Raw genomic sequence first — 7,608 nt, 5'->3', positions numbered from 1 at the left:
GAAATAAAGTAGAATAAAACTGATTTTTTGGATCTGAGTCTGGGGGCACTTTCTGGGGCCTTTTCTATTATTTATACTGCTCACTAAAAATCGTCGAACTGCACTTCTAACCGTCGAACCACCTCTCCATGATCGCTGATCACGTTGCCTTATAGTTAGCTCCACTATGTCAATATCTGTAGTTAGGCTTCCCTCCTAATTTTGAATTTAAATACGAGTAACCGTTGAAACCACATCATTTTGCATCTCTTTGCTGATCCAGTGCTACGCAGATCTTATAAAAATCAATACTAACTGTCACGTATACGATTACGATCGAAGGTTTGAATTGTTTTCCCGCATTGCCCTTATCTTGCCACGTGTCGAACTGTAATTGGCTTATACAAAATATGTAGCCAACAAGTCCATTGCAAAATAAGGCATTTTTGAGAAGTAGGTTAAAAGACACCTTTCAACTTTTAACTTTTTTTGAGTCAAATCATTTTTCACATTTTTTATACATTTTTTAAAAAAAAAAATTTAAAAATAAACTTTTAACTATTTTTTGAAAGGGTATGGTTTCTGTCCAGTCCGGGATCAGACTGGACCGTGCTGTTGGGCCCGTGAGGACCCACCACGGGTCCCGTTTTGATAATCTGAACCGTTCAATGTGTAGAACTCGTCGAGTACTATATGTTGCAAAAAATCACATTGATCGGATATCGATAGCTATATGATCAAATCAGTTTCGTATTAAAAAAATTGGACGGTGAACAGATTAACGGTTGACAAAAAACTATTTTGATCACATAGCTATCGATATCCGATCAACGTGATTTTTTACAGGCATATAGTACTCGGCGATTTCTACACATTGAACGGTTCAAATTATCAAAACGAGACCCATAATGGACCCCCACAAACCCAACAGTACGATCCAGTTCGATCTCGGACTGAACTGAAGCCATATCATTTTTGAAAATACCTTGAAAGCTATATAATTGCTTTGTGTACAAACCAAACCACTCCTTTAATGATAAGATTAATGTGCCAAATTGCCCCTTTATCTATATAATAAGGAAGCTCAGAATTTTGTCCATGGATGAGACTTTTGTCCCTTTGTCCAAATTTTGACCATTAGATTGATTTCATCTGAGGGTTAAAAACATCTCACTCTCATCTCTCTCAACACACACACTCTCTCTCTCACACATACTCCTCTCATCTCTTTCTGTTTTCAAATTTTGAACACACTCTCTCTCTCTCCATTGGAGCCCATTCCCGTACCTCCCTGTCGAGACCCAACCCTTGCCGTGCTTCCCTGTCTTCATCTTCTCTCTTCCTCTCTCCCTCTCTGCCATCAACAGGGGAACATCAACAAGGGAGTCATCCCCGGCCAGAGCATCACCTTCACCGTCCCCGGTTACCCCCCCCTCTCTCTCTCTCTCTCAAGCCAATATGTATAATTTGCATTTTGGATGTATATATATGTATATATATGTATATGTGTATATAGATGTATGTAATGGGTTTGAAATGTTTGATAAATCTGATATGGTTAATTTGAAATGGGTTTGATTTATGAAATGGGTTTGAAATGGATTTGATGATTTATGTATGAAATGGGTTTGATTTATAAAATGGGTTTGAAATGTATTTGTGTGTGAACACACCCTCTGTAAACACACCCTCTGTGTTTGTGTGTATTTGTGGGTTTGAAATGAACACACACTCTCTGTGCCCGGCCATATAATTTGCATTTTTGGATGTATATATATATATATATGTATATATATGTATATGTGTATATAGATGTATGTAATGGGTTTGAAATGTTTGATGTTGAACATAATTTAGTTTTGATTTATGAAATGGGTTTGATTATTTAATGGGTTTGATTTATGAAATGGGTTTGATGATTTATGTATGAAATGGGTTTGAAATGTATTTGTGTGTGAACACACCTCGGCCAGAGCATCCCCAAGGCATCTTGCTCGCTGCAGACATGGATAGTCTCTTATGGGTTTGGTTTTGGCAGATGCTTCTGTTTGCTTTCTTTATTTGATCATTCACCTATTATTTTATTTTATTTATATTTTATATTTTTTTATTTTTAAACTATAGAACATGAATGGTTTATTTATTTTTTTTTATTTTTTTATTTTTTATAAGTTTGATACATAATAATATTTTGCAATAATAAATATAATAGATGCATATATATACAATTTTCATAAATAAATCAATTTTCTGAATATATTTAGCCCAAGTATTGATTTAGATAGGAGAAACTAGACTAATTATAAAGATATTATTTTAAATTTTTATCAATGGGTTTAATTTGACTGGTTCGATGGTAATTTTGAAATTTCTTAAAATTTAAGAATGAATTATAATTTAATGTTATCAATGTAAATTTTTCATATTTTTTAATTTTATAATACTTAAAATACTTATGTCATTTTGTGATTAGTTCAAAATCTAATTTACATAATCAAGTTAATTTTTAAAACCTCTTAGTCATGACCAATAATATATTAGTATTATTTACTTAAATTTTTTGATTTCAAATCATGTAATGATATTATTACTATTTTTAATTTCAATGGTTATGGTTATGGTTATGGTATAAAATTTATATTTATAACATTAGTTTATAAATTAAATTGCAAAGGTTTAACTGCTAGAAAATTTATCATAAATATTATAACAAAAACCAATGATTAAATGACACATGTGTTTTTATAAACTCAAAAAATTGAAAACATACCACAAGAGTAGGGGATGGGTTTTAGGGTAGGAATGAGACACTGTTTGGCTCACTGGATTGAAAAGATGTACATACACAAGAGTGAATAAAGTATTTGGTAAAGTTTAATTATTGGATAATTTAATTATTAAGCACATTATTGGATAATTTAATTTAATTTAATTATTAAGCACATAAGTATTTCAAGAATTTATTAGTTTGTATAGCATTTTTATAACATTTGAATTTTATTAGTATGTAAAATTAATCTATTAGGAGTTAAATTAATCTATTATTAGTTTGAATTTTATTAATTTTATTATGAGTTAAATTAATTTTTTTTTCCTTTTCTCCTTCAAGGACACTTAGGGCATGTTTGATTAATAGTATTAATCGTACTATTTTATTAACCTATTAATCAAAGTGGTACTATTTTTATGAAATTATTTGTTGGCTTTTTGACTTTATGAAACAAAATTTGCTGTCTAAATATCTCAAAATAGAATGACTATGGAGGATCAATAGATGTATTCCATTCCACTGCATTATTTTATGTGAGTTGGAGAGGCATTTGAGTGCGACAAGATGAAAAAAGAAGAAGAGAGAATGTGATAGTGCTATTCTTATATACAAGATATATTCTTACGGAGGATCAATTTGCTATTCTGAAATCACTCTAATATTTTGGGCACCAAAAAATGCCATCACACATGAGAAATGTGTTTGGGGCTTCAAGAATATATTTTTTGCATTTATGTGTAAGTGGCTTCTTATTTTGTCATGGTGGCTGACCACAATCACTCTTCAAAATAGGCAATGGCTTTTTTAATTTTAATTTTAATTTTTATTAAACTAATTTGAAATTGATTATTTTAATGTATACATTTTTATTTGCATAAGGCTTGGTTTGGTTTGCTCATCTAAATTTTTTTGTTTCATCTGAGATGGTCTTAGAACAATTTGTGATCAATGTAACTTTTGATATAGTGGTCTTCCTATGGTTTTTTTGATATACTATTCAGGGCTATATTTGTTTGGGTATGCTACATAATACATAATTTTTCTTAAAAGTTATACGAAAAATCATCTAGCCTTTGTTGGTTGATTGATTGATCCTAAACATTTTTGGTTGTTTGATCACAACTTTGAGACACTTTTCATAAAACATTTTTATGGTCGTTAACATTTTTGCAACACATAGATTGTAATATAAGAATTTTATTAGATAGTGCATTCAGGCACGGGCATAAAACATTTGAATTTATTAGTTTGTATAGCATTTTGATAACATTTGAATTTGATTTACAAATAATGGGGAAAATGCAAAACTGAGTTTTGATTTTTCTTTAGTATTTATATTTCTATCTTTGGATACAAGTCTATAATTGTATTTTATGTATGTATGTATGTATGTGATACAAGTCTATAATTTAATTTTATTTTTTATGGCTTTTTAAATAGAGAGAATGAGTTGATTTTATGTGTTAGTTTTTGGCTTTTTAGCTAATTTTCCTATTCGCAAACAAATTTAACCAAAATAGATAGGAGTTAAATTAATCTTTTTTTTTTGTTTTTTCTTTTCTCCTTGAATGACACTTAGGGCATGTTTGATTAGTAGTAATAGTGGTACTATTTTATTAATCAAAAGTACTACCCGTTTATTAGTTTGTATAGCATTTTGATAACATTCAATTTTGATTTACAAATAACCTCTACAATTTATTAAATGGCATTCATACACAACCAACCAAGCATTAATTAGTAGCTAACAATTGGCCAAATGGAAATCTGAACTTTGATTTTTATATTTCTATCTTTGGATATCTTTAATAATCTTCAATAATCTTTTGTTTCAACAATATTGACAACAGGTTTGAAGCATTGAGTTTGAAGCATTGTGGGCTTCCATAAGACCTTTCATATCCAAACAAGGTAAATTAATCTTTTATTTTTATTTTTATATATGATTATGGATGTATATATATCTATACATATGATTCCAATATGTATGTATATATGATTCCAAACCCCAAACCCCCTCTTTATGTATGATTCCAGTATGTATATATATATTGAGAAGCCATGTCTAAGAAAGCCACGTCTAACAAAACCTGTGCCAATTACTTAACAAATTGAAGTGGGTTTTTGCTTTCTAGGAAACCAAACAGAGGGCGATTTTTGTTTTTTTTAATAAACAAAATGAAAAATTGAAAGAAGAAAATAAATATACCTTCCTCTGCCTCTTAGGGCATGTTTATTTTTTGTATTAGTTTTTGACTTTTTATCTAATGTTTCAAATTTAACCAATATAGATAAGAGTTAAATTAACTTCTTCTTTTTTTTTTCTGTTCTCCTTGAATGACACTTAGGGCATGTTTGATTGGTAGTGTTAGTGTTACTATTTTATTGACCTGTTAATCAAACAAGGCCTTAGTTTGAGTTTTATTTATTGCATAAAACACATGTTTATTAGTTTGTATAGCATTTTGATAACATTCGAATTTATTAGTTTGTAACATTCGATAGCATTTGAATTTTATTAGTTTGTAAAATTAATCTATTTGGACTTAAATTAATCCATTATTAGTTTGAATTTTATTAATTTTATTAGGAGTTAAATTAATTTTACATATGTGGTAAGTATGGAAATCTAAACCGCATTTCGTATTTTTAGGGCGTTTTTTTTTTAATAAACAAAATGAAAAATTGGAAGAAGAAAATAAACATACATTCCTCTGCCTTTTAGGGCATGTGTTTTGTGTTGAATGTGTTTATTTTTTGTATTAGTTTTTGACTTTTTATCTAATGTTTCAAATTTAACCAATATAGATAAGAGTAAAATTAATCTTCTTTTTTTTTTTTTCTGTTCTCCTTGAATGACACTTAGGGCATGTTTGATTGGTAGTATTAGTGTTACTATTTTATTGACCTGTTAATCAAACAAGGCCTTAGTTTGAGTTTTATTTATTGCATAAAACACAAGTTTATTAGTTTGTATAGCATTTTGATAACATTCGAATTTATTAGTTTGTAACATTCGATAGCATTTGAATTTTATTAGTTTGTAAAATTAATCTATTTGGACTTAAATTAATCCATTATTAGTTTGAATTTTATTAATTTTATTAGGAGTTAAATTAATTTTACAGATGTGGTAAGTATGGAAATCTAAACCGCATTTCGTATTTTTAGGGCTTTTTTTTTTTTAATAAACAAAATGAAAAATTGGAAGAAGAAAATAAACATACCTTCCTCTACCTCTTAGGGCATGTTTTTTGTGTTGAATGTGTTTATTTTTTGTATTAGTTTTTGACTTTTTATCTAATGTTTCAAATTTAACCAATATAGATAGGAGTTAAATTAATCTTTGTCTTTTTTTTCTGTTCTCCTTGAAGGACACTTAGGGCATGTTTGATTGGTAGTGTTAGTGTTACTATTTTATTGACCTGTTAATCAAACAAGACCTTAGTTTGAGTTTTATTTATTGCATAAAACACATGTTTATTAGTTTGTATAGCATTTTGATAACATTCGAATTTATTAGTTTGTAACATTCGATAGCATTTGAATTTTATTAGTTTGTAAAATTAATCTACTTGGACTTAAATTAATCCATTATTAGTTTGAATTTTATTAATTTTATTAGGAGTTAAATTAATTTTACAAATGTGGTAAGTATGGAAATCTAAACCGCATTTCGTATTTTTAGGGCGTTTTTTTTTTTAATAAACAAAATGAAAAATTGGAAGAAGAAAATAAACATACCTTCCTCTGCCTTTTAGGGCATGTGTTTTGTGTTGAATGTGTTTATTTTTTGTATTAGTTTTTGACTTTTTATCTAATGTTTCAAATTTAACCAATATAGATAGGAGTTAAATTAATCTCTTTTTTTTTTTTCTGTTCTCCTTGAATGACACTTAGGGCATGTTTGATTGGTAGTATTAGTGTTACTATTTTGTTGACCTACTAATCAAATAAGGCCTTAGTTTGAGTTTTATTTATTGCATAAAATACATGTTTATTAGTTTGTATAGCATTTTGATAACATTCGAATTTATTAGTTTGTAACATTCGATAACATTTGAATTTTATTAGTTTGTAAAATTAATCTATTTGGACTTAAATTAATCCATTATTAGTTTGAATTTTATTAATTTTATTAGGAGTTAAATTAATTTTACAGATGTGGTAAGTATGGAAATCTAAACCACATTTTGTATTTTTAAGGCATTTTTTTTTTAATAAACAAAATGAAAAATTGGAAGAAGAAAATAAACATACCTTCCTCTGCCTCTTAGGACATGTTTTTTGTGTTGAATGTGTTTATTTTTTGTATTAGTTTTTGACTTCTTATCTAATGTTTCAAATTTAACCAATATAGATAGGAGTTAAATTAATCTTTGTTTTTGTTTTTGTTTTGTTTTTTTTTTCTTTTCTCCTTGAATGACATTTAGGGTATGTTTGATTGGTAGTATTAGTGGTACTATTTTATTAACCTGTTAATCAAACAAGGCCTTTGTTTGAGTTTTATTTATTGCATAAAACACATGTTTATTAGTTTGTATAGCATTTTGATAACATTCGAATTTATTAGTTTGTAACATTCGATAACATTTGAATTTTATTAGTTTGTAAAATTAATCTATTTGGACTTAAATTAATCTATTATTAGTTTGAATTTTATTAATTTTACTAGGAGTTAAATTTTATTAATTTTATTAGTTTGTGGTAAGTATGGAAATCTAAACCACATTTTGTATTTTTCTATTTCAATGAAAAGGCCCTTATAGAATTCATGAGTTAATTTTTTAAATTCATACTGTGGTATCGTACTGTTTGATTTCTTAAATTCATACTTTGATTTGAATTTGTGGTATTAT

Source organism: Camellia sinensis, chromosome 1, assembly GCF_055761805.1.
Source record: "Camellia sinensis isolate YWXY chromosome 1, ASM5576180v1, whole genome shotgun sequence".
NCBI classification, from domain to species: Eukaryota; Viridiplantae; Streptophyta; class Magnoliopsida; order Ericales; family Theaceae; genus Camellia; species Camellia sinensis.
This window is presented reverse-complemented; position numbering follows the sequence as displayed.